Genomic DNA, 17,925 nt, shown 5'->3' with positions numbered 1-17,925 from the left:
TGGTATTGTCTTTCTTTTAAGGATGATGTATAGTGGCAATTTTGCTTTATCTGCTAAGACCACCAGCAAAGTGACAAACCTGATTTTTTCATTGGCAGTGTTTTTGATAAGTCATTTGGGCTGCTTTGGTGCATGGTAATATGATGTCTAAAAAATCCAATGCATGTCTAATTAAAAAGGGGATGTCTGACTTATGTTGCCTGTGTGCATTTGTAAATATTTTTGAATTTTCTATATTGCTGCAAAGTGTTGAAATTTTAATGTTTTATCATAGCGTTAAAACAAACTTTATCCTAGTGTCATATTACATCTAACATCTTGAATATTACATCATTTTTACATATCTAAAAATTCATGGTTTAACTGTCATTTCAGCAAGATCTGTCCTGCAAAGTAATTTTTAATTGTGATGAGAACCCTGAAAGGACCTCCTCTAAAACTAATGAAAAATTTTTGTTAGAAATTTCCTAATCTGAATAACTCATTCAGAAATTCATTAGTAGTAGAATAATAATTTTCTTCTTTCTATAAAACTATTAGAAATAAATGGTCATTAATTTAACAAGAAGTTTTCATTTTTCTCATACCATAAAACATAAGGCTTCCAAAGCCTCTTCAAAAGGCCTGGATCTACACCTCAAAGTACTCAGCAGCCATGGTAATTGAGATGTTTCAGAGACAAAGGAGAGAATTACATATATTATAAAATATAAACTGTATTTTATGAAAGCTAGGAATAAGCAAGTAGTAGAAGACATTCACTCTGTTCTCACCTTTGAAGGAGCCAGTGGCTCAGAGCAGCTGCTTTGGCTGCTTTTGTTTGTCACATTGAAGAGGAAGAGCAGGAAAGCAGCAGCTCTCAGAGCTTCTCCTCCCCGGGGTAAGAGGTGGAGGCTAATTAGACAACCTTGCTAGTGAGTGGCTACACTGGAGTAGCTAAAAAAGATGTCTGTCATTTTTTACCATCTTAATAATGCACCTTCTTATTTCATCTTTTCTAACATCTACCTGTTTCTGTAAATCTATGCTTTCAAATGAAAAAGAACTCCTATAATGTAAAATCTCATCTAGTGTTGAAATAGACAAAATATTTGATATTCCCAGTGCTGGTATCCTTAAAACTGAGGTACAAAGCTTCTCTCTCAGTATCCAGCATCTTGGTGTATTCCTTCAAAGTGTTAAGAGATGAGAAGACTAATAGGTCTTTTCCCTGGAATGATACAGCCCTGTTTATGAGCTGGAAACATGTCAAAAGAAGCTTTTAGCTGCTGTCATCACACATTGTTATGCCATATGATCTCCCTCCTGGTCTGCAGTGTCCCCCTTGAGCTAAGGCAGAGAAGACGATTACAAGTCTTTATTTTCCTCAAGAAAAGAAATAGAAAATCACAGCCCAGAACTATGTTCTTGTCCCTCCCCAGCCTGGCAGCTACTTTGCTTCTTGCTTTGGCACCAGGTTAATGAATGATACTTGTTGCCCCAGGCTAAGAGGATCCACACAGTTTCATCCAAGGGTCTTGTCTGATTTTTCTTACAACAACACCGCTGTTACAGGGGCCAAAGCAGAAATCAGTGTTTGGTCACCATATTAAATTCTTAATGTTTTTTTGTCAACAGTTTCATCCTTCAGGCCTGATTCTCCCCAGGGGCTTGCAGAGCTTACCTGTCTGAGATTGTTCTACCTCTCTGAGATTGTTCTGATGTCTTCTTAGAGCATCTTTCACTTAAATTTACAAGCAAACAGACACTACTTACAGTCTTGACTTTCGAAGACCAGTATACCTTCAAATCAGCCAGAAAAATAATAATTTTTTTTATTATTATTATTTTTCTGTCTTCTCATTCTAGTAAAGAACTGGAAAAAAAAAAGTGAAATATCTGAATTTTCTACAGAGTGGAAATTTTGGCTCCCCACTGACACTTCAAGGTGTTGAGACTCACCTTCCTATCAGAAAAGTGGCTTTTGATTTTTCTGTTTAAGTGTCTCACTTTGTGTTATTTTGTGTCACAAGCTAATAATAATAATAATAATAATAATAATAATAATAATAATAACCAGAAGACATCTGTATTAGACATCTCCACACCTGTCTTTTCGGGAAGTTCATATTTTGATACAAATCCAAACTTTGCACCTGAGGCCCACAGCTAGGAAATGTGAGCAGGTTTTGGAAAATAGAGCAGCGCCATCACAATGAGCATCAAATTAGATTGTCCTGGAAATTGTAGCAGCAATGACTTCAGCTTGTTTAAAGGTGTGAAGTTCTCAAACACAGACAAAAGCCAAGGCTGGAGGAACTCATCCAGCCTAGCTAGAGCTGAGTAAAGGCAGGGGTCCCAACCCTGGAGCTGAGATCATTGGGAAATCTGACTTTCCTAATGCTGTTACTCCCCTGCCCGCCTACACATCTGACACAGAGGTGAGGTGACAGCCAAGCTGCCCCGCACAGTGAGAGCAGAGGCCAGAGAGAGATGTAGAGGGGTCTGCAAAGGCTGTGAACAGCAGAATGATGTGAGCTGTGTGGGAGCCCCATCCTCCCCCAGCAGGCACTCCAGGCACCATTCTGAAAAACTGGAATCACATTAAAGCATACACCCTGCAAATAGCTGCACTGTCCAGTCCTTCAGGCAAAGAGCCCATTTCCCCACATGTTTCAGGCTCAATTCATCTATATCTGGGAGGAAGTGCTTGCCATCAGAACTGCTTAATGCTAGCATGGGAGCACTGGGTTCGTGTAGGGGAAAGTCTCCAGGACTCCTCCTTACAAGGCCAGTACTGTCTGCATGGGATATGTCTTTAGGTGACTATGGCTGAGAAACATTTGTATTTTAATAAAGAAAGGACTACACAAGTTGGCATAGTGGGAGTTTTGCCTGAAGTCTGAGAGACTGAAGGTCCTCAGAGCACAGGGTGTGCTCTGCCCCACAGGCAAAGCTCAGGGGAACTGAGCTGCTCAGCAGTTAACAGGTACAGTTGGGAAGGCTCTTAGGCGCCTTTTTTTGGCAAACAAATACATCTCCCCCCACCCCCTTCCACTTAGGCAACACGGTGCATGGCTGTTTTTATTATGGTTCTGTCACTTCACACAGTCCAGCTTTACTTCAATAATAAAAATATAGAAATATAATTAGCATCTTTGTTTCAAGGCACTGAGTTTTTAAATTACCATGTGTGACAACTGTTATGGCAGTGAAATCGTTAAAATCATGTAAATACTTAAACCATGTAGGCCTGGGAGATTATAGTTTCATTAGAGAAAAGGCTATAAAGTTAGACCTAGGTAATTACCTTTCCCATTAATGCTCGAAAATTCTTTGCTCCACTGAGAAGTGATTGTGGTGCATCATGCCTTCTGTGCTTTTACATTCAAACTGCAGGAGCTTTTATTTCATCAGCACAAACTGCAAGGAAACAGCGGCAGCCTTCCAGGTGTACTTTGCAAATTGGGGTTTAAATGTGGAACACATCAAATTAAAATTCAATATTAATTATTTTGTCTTGCTAGGAGCCTGAGTAGTTTAAAGCAGCAAGGGTAATTGTCTAACTCATTGTATGTGTCTACAGCGAACTTAATCATTATGTCAGCTTCCTAATAAAAGGTTATTATAGAAACAAAGATCCCAATTTTACATATGGTAGGCAAGGGAGAATTCGAAGAGCTAGTCTCCAAGGTAGACTTGAGGTTCTTGACAAATGATGCCCATGCTGTGATCAGATACTTAACAAGAAATCTCGTTATTAACTAGGCCTGTACAGATAATTAGCACTTGAGCTTCAAATTTTAAATCTGGCTTGAGATGTATAATTTATCAAAAGCTCTAGCTCACTGTCAAAGTCCTATAATAAGGCAGTGTTATTGATGAATTGAGATTAAGAGCAGATTGAAGAGAAAATTAGGCCACTGGTTAGTCTGAAAGGTCTGATTTCAATATTTGCAGTACTAATTTGGTATTATTTTGGTAAATGGATGTGGTCTCAAAGTGCTACACAGTATACAAGAATAAACCGTAAGTCATTATTCTAACAAAAAAAAGTATTGTTTACTGTATGCTGAATTTTGCAGCACTAGCAGTCTGCTTAATAAGCTTCTTTACAGGATAAGTGTACCTGTTTTTATTGCATTAATTTATTATAACACATAGAGAATGCTGGGCTTTTATTCAGGGTTAAAAAATGTAGCTTCTTTACGTTAAAGATTATATTACATTAGACTAATTATGATCGTGTATGCCAATCCCTAGTTAAGCTGTTTCATTTACATATTTGAATTTTCTTTGAAGCATTCTTCACATCAGAATGCAGATAAGTAGCATTTCATATATTCAAGCTACATAAAAAGAGCAATCTTTTTTTAATGATCGCCAGTAGCAATTCATTGCAAGTGGTTCCAAGGAAAAAAATGAAAGAGTGACTGTATGTAATCTATCTACAGTAAACTGCAGCTGCAGAGGTGTTAGATACACATTCATGACCCTTAGCATACTAAATCTTTTTGATACACATAATAAAATGACATTTAGGGCAATATCTGATATCCAGAATTATGTTGGGTAAAACGAAAGGTTGGGACAAGTTCTGTTTGTTTTTCTCAGGGTTTAATTCCTAGCCAAAGCACATGGATCATATCAAAAAGGTGCTGTTTTACTGTATATCCTCTCAAATATTTATCAAATGCAACTGTGTATCACTGCATCTATCTTACATATCACATCAGTATCCTCCAACAAAATAATAATGTCAGTCACTGCCTGTTTCCAGGAAACTTTGTGCTGACAATCCCCTGTAACCCGTTATTGGCAGCAGCTCCTTTCCTCTCAGTTTCCAGCTGTCCAGCGGGGTATGCCAAGTCACAGCAGGACCTGAGGAGTGTTTGTATTCAACTGTGGCACTGAGCTTTATGGAGATTTGCCTTGTATATTGTGCACTTGCAGACAAGCGGGATTTCCAGGACCCAGCGGGGGCTCCCCGGTGTTTATGCTGAGGTGGTTTGCTGGTTGGCAAATTGCTTTGGGCCAGAAACGTGTGACAGAAGAAAATGTATTGCATTAGCTTTTCTATCAATAACATCTTAACACTGACTTATAACACAATTGCTTTCATGCTGATCCAGCCTCCTAATTTTAATTTTAGGACTGATTGAGTTTTGCTATCAGGCATCTTTGGCTGTAATGGAAAGAAAAGCCTTTTCTTCCTTCCTTAGAAATAATATGCTATTAAAAACATAAGCAATAAAAATATAAACAAATTCTACCACTCTAATGTGTCTTTGTCTAATACATATTTACACAACTTCTGAAAACGTCTAATCTTTGATATATATATATTATAGTAATTTTAAGAAGACTTAATTTATTCTTTTAGCTGTTACTCAGCTGCACATACTGGAGTATCATTTTGCAGAACTGCTTGAGTCTTAATAGATTTGTAAGGGATCCAAAAAAGGAGGATACTGAATTCTCAGCAGACAGAAATGCTAATATATACTTTTGTGTGGGTTCTCATTCAGTCATTTACATTTGTTACTCACGTATTATGGGCTGATCCTGATCTTGTTTATGCTGGTGATACTTCTGAAATTTGAGATCAAGAGACTCTCCCAATTTAACTAAGACTTATATCAGTGTCAGATGTAAATCTGAAGATCTTTAGGGATAATTTATGATTAAAGTCATCAATAAGCTCCAGTTTAATGTTAGTCCAAAAAATAATTTAGGGAGTATTTTAGAAATTAAAATGACATTTTTAAGCATACTCAAAGATAAAAATATTTAGATATTTCAGAATTTGGGAGGAAAAAATAGTAAGTATATGACAAACAGAAACATGGGCCACATCTCGAGGCTGTGTCAATTTAGAGCATTGGAACTCCTCAACTAAGGCTGCTTTCTAATAAGTTCAGCTACCCAACTGCCTGACTTTGAAGTCTTTTCACATTAAACATTCACACAGCTTGTAAGGGGAGCTGCACACAAAAGTGTTTGTAGAAGGTATGTTTCTATACTTGATTATAATCATATAGCAAATCTAATAGCAATATGACACTTTTCATTAATTGAGGTAGGAAATAACATCTACCCAGTGATCACTGAGTAAAAGAAATGTTTATAATATGATACTTGGCTCCGCACACTGCCTCATTAAAAACAAATGGGTTTTGTACCCAGGTGTTTCATACTGTTGTTCCTGCATCCCCTTTTTAAGTGATTTGGTAGCGCTGATGTAAATGCCGCTGGTGTATGAAGAGCACATAAGACAACTGGGCTTGAGGATTCCTGTCTTTATAATTACAAACTGTGACTACTTAGTGCAGCGTGGCACAGGAAAACAGGATTTTGCCAAGACAAATTCCTTCAGCTAGCCCAGGCACACTCAATGCTATAGGTACTATGGTCAACCCAGTTACAAAATTGCGGGCCCTTGGCGATCGCTAGAAGAAAGGCAGAATTATGCCTTTTGTGTGTTCCCCCAGCAGCTGTGGCACACGAAGCTGGGTCAGGAGCTCGGGAGCGGGGCACAGGAGGCAGCGGCCGGCGGGCGCGCACCGGGCGGAGCGGAGGCCGTGTGAGGGGCAGCCGGGCCGGGATCGCGCCGGGCGGGGATTGCACCATACGGGGATCGCGCCCGGCCGGGATCGCGCCCAGCGGGATGGAGCCCAGAGGGATGGAGCCCAGAGGGGATGGCGCCCAGCAGAAATCGCGCCCAGAGGGGATCGCACCATGCGGGGATCGCGCCCAGCAGGAATCACGCCCAGAGGGGATCGCACCATGCGGGATCGCGCCCTTCAGGGATCGTGCCCGCGGCCCCGGCCCGCCCTTGCGCGCGGCCGCCGACAGGGGGCGCCCGCGCACCGCGGAACGGCCGGCGCTGAGGGGCCGCGGGGCTGAGGGGCCGCCGGGCCAGGCCGGGGCCCGCCCGCTGCCGCTGCTTCTGCAGCTGCGGCAGGGCAGGCTGTGACGGGCTGGGGGTGCCGAGCAGCTGCAGGTGGCGGCGCCGCGTTGTGTTTACATCGGGCGGAAAGGAGCGCGATGCGGAACCGCGGGGTTTGGGCTTTTCCGTGAAAAGGGCGAGAGCGGCCGCCTGGGCCGGAGGACTGGGAAGCGCTGCGCACCCAAACTTCGTTAAAATAAAGCATTCGGGATACAGACGGAGGCAGAAGAGCGGCCGGCTGTCCCCGAGCGGTCCCCGTTGGGTTTGCGTCGCCCAAGGAGCCCTGGCGCTCTGCGGCGCCTTAGAGCGGGCAGCAAAGCCGGAGCAGCCCGGTTCGAACAGGCCATAGTAAAGAACAGTGCCTGCTGCTACAGAGCTGCACATTCACGGAAGGGTTTTAAAACACACGCAGGGTTTGAATTCTCTCTCTTCCCATCACCCCCCCCCTTTTTTTTTATAAATTTAAATATTCCGGAAGACAACTGTCCGGTAAACTCACGGCATTTTCCAACTGGAATACGGCTCTATAGCCTGTGACAATGCACAGTGGTTGATGAGTTAGTTCTAGAGGCTTCTGAATTTTAATGATGTTGGAGATGATATTGTGTGTCCTTCAGCTTGTTAGAGTGACACTAGCACTCCATAAATCATAATACCTGTGTATTGTAAAATCAATACAAAAGTGCTATCTCAGCGCTAAGCCTTAATAAGTTTTTCGGTGCTCTAGCAGCCTAAACTTTGCTGTAATGCCATTGGACCTGCGGGTTGGGATCAGAGCATGCTTAATTTGTTTTGTAATAGAGACTTTTCTTTAATGAAGGACCGATTAGTAAAGCTTTGGTTGCCACTCTAGTGATCAGTTGGCAGAACAGCCTCTGCAATTAAACTCGTGTATCTCTGTCCTGAAGCAAAAAAGCAGGCTTAAACAGTCAATAAATGTTAATCCAGTCAGAACCTGTCTGTGCCTTTGAAGGCTGCCCATGAGGGGTTTTTCAAATCACATTTTTTTCATCATTTTAAATATGGAGGTCCCTATAGAGCTGGTACGTAGCATACAAGGCCTCCCACTGCTCTGTAATAAGATCTGGCATACTAACAGCTCTCTGTACAGATCTGTCATCGTTAGGTTTGTTTGTCCCTCCCCATTCCAGCATAACTATCTGTATAGTTGCTGGTTATGAAAAAAGGCATTTTGCCTTTCTCACACGTGAGAGTAAAAAGGCTGCTTCAAAGATCTTTATATAAAATGTATCACTATGGACACATATGATTTTTATAATTTACAAGTATCTCCCTCGAACTTTTTTCCATTATTATTTGTTTCTTTGTGGGATGATACCCAGGGGAGGAAATTTGCGTTTATGCATAAGCTGCAAAGCATACATAAGTAAAGTATGGAACTGCCAAACTGTCCTTGAAACAAGCACGAAGAAAAGTTGAACCTTACCTAGATTGTTGTTGCTCTCTAGGATATTATTCTCAAGAAACACTGCCAGATACTCATCTATCTGCTTTCCAGCCTTGTCTGCTTGATTTCTTTTCCTATGAACAGGGTAACAAAAGCAAGCTGATAACTAAAAGAGTGAGACTAAGCAGCAAATTGTCAGATAGAGTTGAGGAGGGCAACTCTTTTAGAGGGAAAGAAAGGCAGTTCCCAGTCTTTCTGTTTGGGGAAACAGTCTTTGCTATGAACTTCATTTTCATCAATTTCCCAGCCTATTTTTCTATCTACTCCTTTAGCTGCATGCATGATGGTACATAGAACATTAACAGACATGGGAGCGTGTGTTAAATTTTGCCTAACTGTAACTGGCATCTTCCTTATGTTGTTTTGTAGGATTTAGCTTTTGTTCTTCATTGTGAGACTGAGAGCTTCACACAAAAAGATGAAGAGATTTGTATGAATGATTGGATTGGGAAGAGGAATTTCCTCCTGCAGAGAAAGAGGTAAAAGAAGGGTAGCAGTCTCTTTTTACAAAGGACCAAATTCATCACTAGCGCAACATTCTGATTTCCCCGGAAGTCACTGTTCCCTGCCAGCATGACCTGGGAGTGTTTGGAGAGCACAAGAGTGAGAAGGGAAACTTGTGATGGGCCTCTGGACAATGCAACCAGTACAGTGCAATCATGCAGGGTTTCAGCAAAGGTAGCAAGTGCCAATATTGTGATGGGATGTTCACTGCTCTCTCCTGTTGGCTGACAGAATGGTACAAACCACCAAGTTGGCTTTAGCTTAAGAAAGGAAGCCAAGGAAATAATAGCTAAGTGTAGTACCGTAGGCATTATTATTAACTACAGTCATATTACTTACAAATATACACATATAACCTCCATATAATTATTTTAAATTATTTTTAAATTTTAGACTTTTATAAAGATCATTATAGGTTTTTTTAAATACAAAAATATACATTTGAAAAATTTCCACTCTTCCTTCCTGTTTTTTCAACCTCTGCCATGGTGCAAGACCAGTCACAGGCAGTGACAGAAGTCATAATGTAACCACCATGTATCAGGGTCAGCCTGAGGTACACACTCTCTGATAATTGAATGCAATAGGAATGTATTTTTTGCTATCATTTGCTGTATTTCCCTTTTCATTATACCTGAATCCATCTTTAGTTTTGATCATTTAATTCAGACTAGTTATGGTACAGATACTTGCCCTGACTTACCTCTTTATGCCACCTCTGATTTCAGCCCTCAGGATGTATTTCTTTCAGCAGTCAGAATTATGCACTATCTAGCTGGAGTTTTGTCTTCCCTCACCCTCCTGTGTTCTCAGCAGTCACTGGCAGCAGACCTTGGATTCCCGTTCGGTTGGGTTGTATGCAACGTTGCAGAAATCATAGAGGAGATTCTTTTAGAAATACAGAAATCAAAACTGCCAGGAAAAAGGAGCCTGGTGGTGCCTTTCAGAAAAAGAATAAAACAAGCAGAGGGATTCTAAATAGGCAAAGGATATCTTTAAATATTTGGAATTGCTTATTGAGCACATAAAGCTGTAGAGGCCATACAGTCCTAGGGCAATGACAGCACAATGGCTTGGATATTGATGGCCTGAAAGTCCTCCTGATCTATGAAATATTACGCTATTATGTTCCTCTACTTCCTATACATGAATTTTTGCATGTAAAAATATTGGGTTTTTTTTCTATTGGGATATGTTAAATAAAGTTGTGCATTTGGCTCGTCATGTAGTTTAGTCAGCACATCCCCAAATTTAAGAAAACAGAACTTAAGCCAGACACCTGTTGAGTACTCTCAGAAGGGAATCAAAGGGAGTGAACACTTCTTAAGCAAAACTGTACCTGAGATACTTACTATCACAGAAGACCTACTAAAGGATGGAGAAACACAGCACTTAAAGAGAGAGGATGCTCACAATGTCTAATAAGACAGGGAAAAGTGAGCATGAGGATGGACAGACACAGGCTGTGGCCTTGGGGTTGGCCCATGGCTGTGTGTAAAATCCCTCTGGTGTTCTCCTATATGTCTGCTCACCTAGCCCTGCAGTCTATTTAAGTATTAACTAACCTTGCAAGAAAACAAAGCTCAGATGAGCTGATGTTGATTTCTTAGCCTGGATCAGTGAAACTGGCTTCTGACAACATGGTCACAACCATGGTGAGTAAGGTCAGTGGAATGCAGCAGAATTAGGGAGCCATGCATACTTTCTTCAGTCAGCAAATTCAGTTTATTTGGTATTACTGGGTACTTGGCCAGCGTGTTCTGAAGAACTAGAGGAGTTTGTGTGAAGTTGAGCTTCCTATATAAGCTGGAACTGGGGTGGGGAGGTGAAGTGGGACACTAAGCACTAGATTCTCTTTACTTTCCACTGTGTACTAGCACTTGCTGAATGAAATCTCCATGGTCACAGCCTGATCATGATCATTTTTGGAAAGGGAGAATAAATCAGAAAATTTTAACCACTCCACAAGGTGACAAATGGTGCCTGAAGAAGCACATACATATCTCCTACATCTGCTTCACGTGCTTTTCCATTTGCACACTCTTTGGTTGCCCACAGGTGTAGGTCAGGTCGGAGTCACACCAGCTGTTCTGAGTGGGTGCCATCTCAGCAGCTGGAAGGAGTAAAGGAATTAAAAAGAAATTTGGAACAATTCTCCTGTGAGCCAGAGTGATCTGGACAGCCTCTCTAATTCTGAGACAACTCAAAGTCTCTCCCAGAAATTTAGGAGCCTCTGTTGTTTCAGTGAACTCCCAGGGTCAACTGCGAGTGGCTGCAGGAGGTGAAACTTTAAGCAGACTACAGCCTTATAAAATTTCAGCAGACACATACTTGAAAGCCTAATGATCAGTTTAGCTTGGCTTAATTGGGTTTATGTGTTCAAGGATATCCTGGCAGCTACTCTGGGAGAAAATTAAAGCTGGAACAAAATTTCGTTGATCTAATGGAGAACCTGAGCCTACCTCTGCATGAGAGGCAGCTCTTAGCTGATTCTTTGTAGTTGGGAAGATGGGCTGTTCCCAAATATTTCACTGTTCATCAGCATTTTGGGGGTGTGACAAAGCTCTGTGCTTGGTAAGCTGGTGAGTTGGCTCACTGCTGCTTACTCACTCACTTTCTCTCCCTTTCAAGTCTCATCCACCCATTGCAAAAATGAGTCCGTGATGAATAGACTTTTGAATTGGCTTATAATTGGTTATTCTACTCTATAATATTAATTTTCATCTTCAACTGTTCATTGATCGAGGAATACTGGATGTGGATTGTTAGTTTTCTTCGTGACACTTATATTGAAGAATGATTTGGAGAGCATGTTACTGCATATTGATGACATTCTCCATCTCTTATGTGCTTTTAGAGTCTTTTTCTTTGCTTCTTTGGAAGAAGCAAATTTAGCTTCAAAGGCTTGCATATTTTACCTATTTTTATTTAACAATCAACTATTATTAACTTTTAAAAATGCTGAAGACAAATAACAAAACATGCAACTGTATCAAAATTAAGAAACTCCCCTGAAAAAAGAATTAGTCAGCTTTGCTCCTCTTACCAGTCTTTCTGATTTGCTTTTAAGTACTTCTACTTCTCTGTGTATGCTGCAGTGTTTCCAGGTGCATGGTAGTGTCTTGACTTCTTGGGCATTCTTACAGACCAGAGTGAAGCTGAAACAGAAACCTTTACAATCAGGATTATTTATGCTAGTCAGCTCAGTGCAAAATGTGTGAATATAACGAGTTATGTGAACACTTATGAACTAATAATGCACTGAGATCATCCATAATATGGAAATTCAACAAACAGCAGTTTGCCACCCACAGCTGGAGGAGATGACTCAGTTTTTTCTCTGGGAAAGACTGACATTGTCACTGCTACATGCAAAGTGGAAAAGGGTACTGATTGCTGCTTCATGTGAGTATTTAGTGGCCTGGACGTGGATCCTCCCTTTGGCACAGCTATTCCAAGGGCTTCAGGGACTATGTGCCCTCATGAGAGTTGCTTTTGTGGAGAATTTTTCTGTCAAAGCTGCTTGGTGCATTATTCAAGTGCAATAACCTGCTTTCAAACTTCCCTTGATGATTTAATTTCAAACAAAAAAAAGCATCACAAGGCTGTACTCTTTGCACCTCAAACTTCCATACTTTTAACAACTTGCCGCAAGAGCCTGCCAAATAATGTAACTTTATTTAAAAATTTGTTTATTTTATCATTGTCTTCGAAGAAGCAGCAAAATTAATTTTAATTAAAATTTGTATTTAGGAAACAATCAACAAACCACACACATAACCACATGCACAGCTTGATCTGCTGCTGGGGTGAACCACGGTATGCCAAGCTTCAGCCTGAAGCTAATTTTTTACAGCCAAGTTATAAAGCCCTGAAAAGGGGGTTTTATTGTGGAAATGCTGACAGAACCATAGTGGTGCTACTGGCTGCCTCTCTAATTAGTTTAAAGAATGGAAAGTTGTATTTTGGAATATGTGGTAAGCCCTCTTTTCCTGATGTTGCTGGTTTATGCCAAAACTACAGGATTAATTTGATGTTATTACAAGATTGAGAAGATGAGTTTTTTGCTGTCATGAGAGGTACTTTCAGGCAGCAAACTGGATTTGTACTTTCAATTACATAAATATTAAATGGTGCAATTTTGATTTGGTTTTGGTGACAGTAGCGGATCCCTGCTGTGTTCACTCTACTTTGAAGAAGATGTGGAGTCCACATGGTGTTTCTTGCATGTTTTCCAGAAACTACTTTTAAATTCCTTCAATAAAAGTTACTTTTATTCCTGTTTAAGTGTTTTGTGGTAATGTTTACAGACAAACATCCTGCCAGCAGACTAAAGTAAATAAAAGACAGGACACCAGTAACATAAAACACATCATTTTACTACTGTTCTCCCACCACCTGCACTCCATCTTTGCCAGAGCTCTCCATTTGTAGTTGTGCCTACCTGCTCTGGCTTCCACTGGTTTCAACTTTTGCAGAGTACAGGGAAGTTAGCAGGCCACTTGCCCTGCTGCTTTCATTGTCTACTGTAGGGTTGCTGTAGTATTACTGGAGTCAAGCAACTTCTGTAATTTACCATCTCTTCAGCAATAAGTAGTTATTTTTAAACTAAGACTCTGTGGCTGTACATCCTATTGCAGGGCTTACCAGCTGCTGCTAATAGGCCCACACCTCGTACACCAGCTACCCATGACCAGTAAAAGAGGAGCATTCCTTCCTCCAAAGGTAGGGCAAACATAAGGGAAATGAATAGCTGCAATTATAAGATTACACAGTCTCATGACATACCAAGTATGTCTTAAAAACATGCATAACTACACAAAAATGACTTGACCCAGTGATTTAAATGAGACAACTATGTGATTAAGTGCTGTGCTATACTTCCATTTTCCTAATCTGTTTGCTTGGGTTTTTTTTTCTTCTAATACAGTACCCACAGTGTCTGAAAAATGTTACTCACAGTTACTACATAATTGCTGGTTCTGCTGTTTTTGGTGTGCTGGGGCTGGGCAGAGACCTATGCATCTGGGGAGGGCTGTAGTGAGGGTCTAAAAACTCATGTATATTTGTTTAAAAAATGCTGCTATTCCTTCAAGGGTGTACAAATCCTCATTAGTTATTATACTGTCAGGGAAAAGTGTTATATTTACACCTGAAAACAAGCCATTGCAATCCCTCTCTCCTTTTTGGATAAAACAGTGACTTCCTGACAATGTCCTGTTGTAATCAACATTATGCCATTTGGCACTACAAGGATTAATTGAGAGACAATAAGAAATTAATCTATTTTCTTTCTTTCAGTCCCTGCTTTCTACTCCCATCCATTTGCAAGGAGTGCCTATGTCTGGTACTTGACAGTACCTGCAGAGGCTTTGACACTGAATTTAGTATGTCTGCTGAGATTACACAAAAGGGAACAGTGGATTATTTTCAAAGTGCTAATCCTTAATGCAGGAATTTGTGCTTGTTCAGCAAAGAAAGGTCTCCATTTCCTTTCTTCTTTGTATTTTATTTGCTGCCACCTAGGTGGGAGGCAGCCTCTCAGGAATGACCCGATGGGCTAGTGCATCACAATTTGACTCAACCAGATCTGACCCAAGAAGCAGTGCTCAGAATTAGATCACAGTCACTGCATGCATTAAGATCTGCAACCTACAGTAGCTCTGCTAGTCTGCTGAGCAACCAGACTGGCTCTGATTGAAATTACCATTTTGATGCTCTGACCTTCAAATCTCTTAATAAAGCAGAAAACGACTTGTCCGCTTGTCCTTCTGGCTCTGGGGAGGCAGAGTGGCACCAGCTGAGTGAGCCAATACAAGATTTAACTTAATGTATGCTCCCAAATACAGCACCAAGGCAAGAAGGGAAAAAACAATTGAAGAGGCTGATCCTCCTGTACAGCAGGGACTGCTCCCAGTGTCACACACAGAAGGTCAACAGGGGTCCTGCCACTGCTTTACTAAATGGGCAGTAACAAACACCTCCTGCTTCAGCACCTGGGTACGTTTTAAAACCCACCACTAATCCGACACTGCAGCATTCGCTCCAAATACTTTGTACTTACATAAACATGGACGGATGTCTGGCCACTCTGGAGCTACTGAGCTCCTCCTCACAGCTCAGAGGAGGAAAAATAGAAATGGGGAGTTTCTTTAAAGATGGTGATTGTAGCAAAGGAGAAAAATTTCTGTGCTAATCTGAAGATCACATGTAAGGTATGCAGAATCAGTGATACCCACTTCTAGGGCAGTTGTACCCCATGGAGCCTGGAGGAAAAGACAGCCTCATCTCTGAAAAATAAATTTTTCCTTTAAGTAGTGTGCCACCATTTGATGTTGAGTAGCAGGTAAAAGCTATCAGTCTGGTATATATCCTCTGGTATATATCCTCTGGTATAACAGAGGATCCAGTGAAATAAACTGGATTATTTTATATCTGTTTGCATTGATTGCATTTCCAGAATAAATATAGGAAAATACCAAGACAACAGCTTTCAAGGCCAGTAGATTGCAAGGTTCTTTTTCAACCAAGAGATATAAAAATAATTATGTCATACTCTATGCAAAAATCACTGAAACAAACTACACCCTTTTTCCTGCCAGGCATGCTTTCTAAAATAAATAACCTTTCTGCATGAAACTACTCATCCTGAAATTCAAAGAAAAAGGAGTAAAACGATTTGCCAAGGTCTATTGTTAAAAAAACAACAACAACAACAACAAAACAAAAAAAGGAGAAATAGTAAAAGCAAATTGAGAAGATTGGTAAAAATAAAAATGAAATGCATAGGTATGTGAGAAAATATTTTATGTTGCATTATCCATGAAGCTGATAACTGGATCTTATTTATTAAACGCTGTCATTATTAAAACTAAAATATATTGATGTTTTTCATGAGAATCTACACATACTTTTATTGCTTTGTAAAATATTATTGAATTTTACTCTATAAATCTGATCTTTATACAGATTTTAAGGGTGTTCACTTACACATACTTACAAGCATACATAATTAATTTTTAAATATACCTTTTTGTTTTCTTTTAGTAAAATCCATACATTGCAGCTGATCTAGATTTTTAATATAAAAATCTGTAAGTTGCAACTTAGTGTATCTAAATAACTTTGGTCTGGAAATTTTGTAGGAATAGAACTTGGTTTTATATTTCCAGTAATTCCTGACCTCAGCTTCGGGGAAATACACTATGGGCATATTTCTAATGCTATTTACTCTTTCAGATGAATATAGTAAGAATAATAATTGGTATTTTTACTATAGTATGTTGTCAAAGTGGATGAAAAGGGCAATTAAGTAAGAATTGCTGGAAACCTGTATCAGTGTTCCAAAGAGTTTGATTAGCTGTTGAGAGGGGACCTGGTTTGGTTTGATTGAGTTTCAAGGAAGGTTCAGGTTGTTGTGACTGACCGCAGAGAAACCCATGATGAAGTACCCTACCTACCCTGGTAGGTGCTCATTCAGGCTTCAGTGTTTGAGGAAATGTTACATGCCACCATTTCCCTGGGAAAGCAGGAATTCCATGTGGAAAACAAATGACCAGAGAGCACAAAGTGCCTCCAAGGGGTGCAGCATTTTATTTGTCCCAGACGCAAAGAGCACTACAGGTACAGATCCTGAAGGTGATGTCCAGCTGGGATTTGCAATAGGTTCAGTCACGCTACAGTGACAGCAGGCTCAGGGAAAGTGCTCTGTGCCAGCAGGGGCACTGTATCAGAAGTGCATGGCCATGCGTGGGGGCCAGCAGAGCAGGGGAGTGGGCTGGACACAATGGTGTTCTCATCGCTGAATGAAGCAGACAAGATGCAGACTTGCCATCTCTCTGCCATCTCCCTGCCATCCTTATGTGGCCCTGCTTGTCCCTGTGCCACCATCCACCCACGGCCCTGCGTCCAACCTCAGGAGATTCTCCTTACTCACCCTTGGGGCATCATGCAGATAGAAGAGACCATGTAGCCTTAACCTGTAGCCTCTTCTCCAGTTCTCTGTTGTTCCATCACCTTCACAGAACTCCATGTCAGATCCCTTCAGGATGGTGTATCAGTTCCCTGTGGCAGAAGAGGCAAGAATTGTTGCTGGCTGCCCCACACACTTCTCAATATGAAGTCAAAATCTGACACAAATCAGCCTCCAAATGCACTGTCTATAGAAATATTTAGAATTGTTTTCTAGGCAGGTCCCACTGGCAATGTGTATTAAGCTACTGCATAGTAGCTCAGAATTAAGCTCATTTTTTTTGTAATTGGAGTGCATATTTTCTAGTATACTGGTACCTACAGCATGAATCTCCCAGTTTACCCAGTTTACCCTTCCCCTATCATTTATCCCTCTGCAAAAGAATTGCTAAGTGGATCTAGAAGGTGCCATACTAATCCAATAGGCTTTTACCTCCATTTTATCTCCTTGCTCCACAAGCACAAGTCACAATTTTAGGGAGGCAGGTTTATATGGAATAGGTATTGAGTGCTACTTAATGCTGCTTCTACTGAGCAATATGGTAACTGTTCTAGTTCTTTGTAAATCAACAGGCAAAGAACAACAGGAAAAATATGCTTCAATAAGCAGAAAATTCATTACCCCAGAAATAAGTAGAAATAAGAAAATACTTAGTACTATGCTTTCCTTATGTACCTTTTGAAAAAATTTGATGACATGTTCCAAATGTCTAAAACATTTATGAAAAACCTGTGAAGCTATAATCTGTATCCTTTTCTTTGAGGGCGCTTTAGCAGACCTTCAGAGAAGTCCCAGAGATGTTAGCCAATGCATTAAGGGTAATGAATCTTGGCATGAGAGAACAGCACGGCAGCAGCTACACGTGAAGCAGCCTATACCATAAATTATCTCAAATACAAACCAAATTCTGCTTGTTTATCATGTATATAAAGCACCAGCATTCAAGATTCCCTCCAGAAGTGCTGGGCTGTGTGTAATATCACTCATAGCATAACAAGGTCTAGTTCTGTCATTGCAATTTCTTCTTTTCTCAGATGATAAACTGCAGACATG

General features: G+C 40.6%; 2 long non-coding RNA genes across 3 annotated transcripts in view; one reads left to right on the top strand and one right to left on the bottom strand.

Moving 5' to 3' along the window:
- LOC111932058 (uncharacterized) overlaps positions 1-6,791 on the bottom strand; it is a 56,733-nt gene extending 49,942 nt beyond the window's left edge. Inside the window, exons 1-2 of one of the 2 annotated variants that reach the window (XR_015289265.1) lie at positions 3,290-6,791; positions 1,664-1,782 (exon numbers count right to left, since the gene is read on the bottom strand). This is a non-coding gene — a long non-coding RNA (uncharacterized LOC111932058). The remainder of the gene's footprint in view (positions 1-1,663; positions 1,783-3,289) is intronic. The other variant, XR_015289266.1, reaches the window with a different exon arrangement.
- Positions 6,792-6,810: 19 nt separating this feature from the next.
- On the top strand, positions 6,811-13,187 carry LOC111932057 (uncharacterized). The gene is made up of 3 exons (XR_015289264.1): positions 6,811-7,341; positions 8,766-8,875; positions 11,971-13,187. It is a non-coding gene; the product is annotated as an uncharacterized LOC111932057 (long non-coding RNA).
- The last annotated feature ends 4,738 nt before the right edge of the window (positions 13,188-17,925 follow it).

The sequence above is a fragment of the Cyanistes caeruleus genome, chromosome 7, assembly GCF_971803275.1.
Source record: "Cyanistes caeruleus chromosome 7, bCyaCae1.hap1.1, whole genome shotgun sequence".
NCBI lineage: Eukaryota > Metazoa > Chordata > Aves > Passeriformes > Paridae > Cyanistes > Cyanistes caeruleus.
The sequence above is the reverse complement of the archived record's forward strand: the minus strand, read 5'-3'. Positions and strand labels throughout refer to the sequence as shown.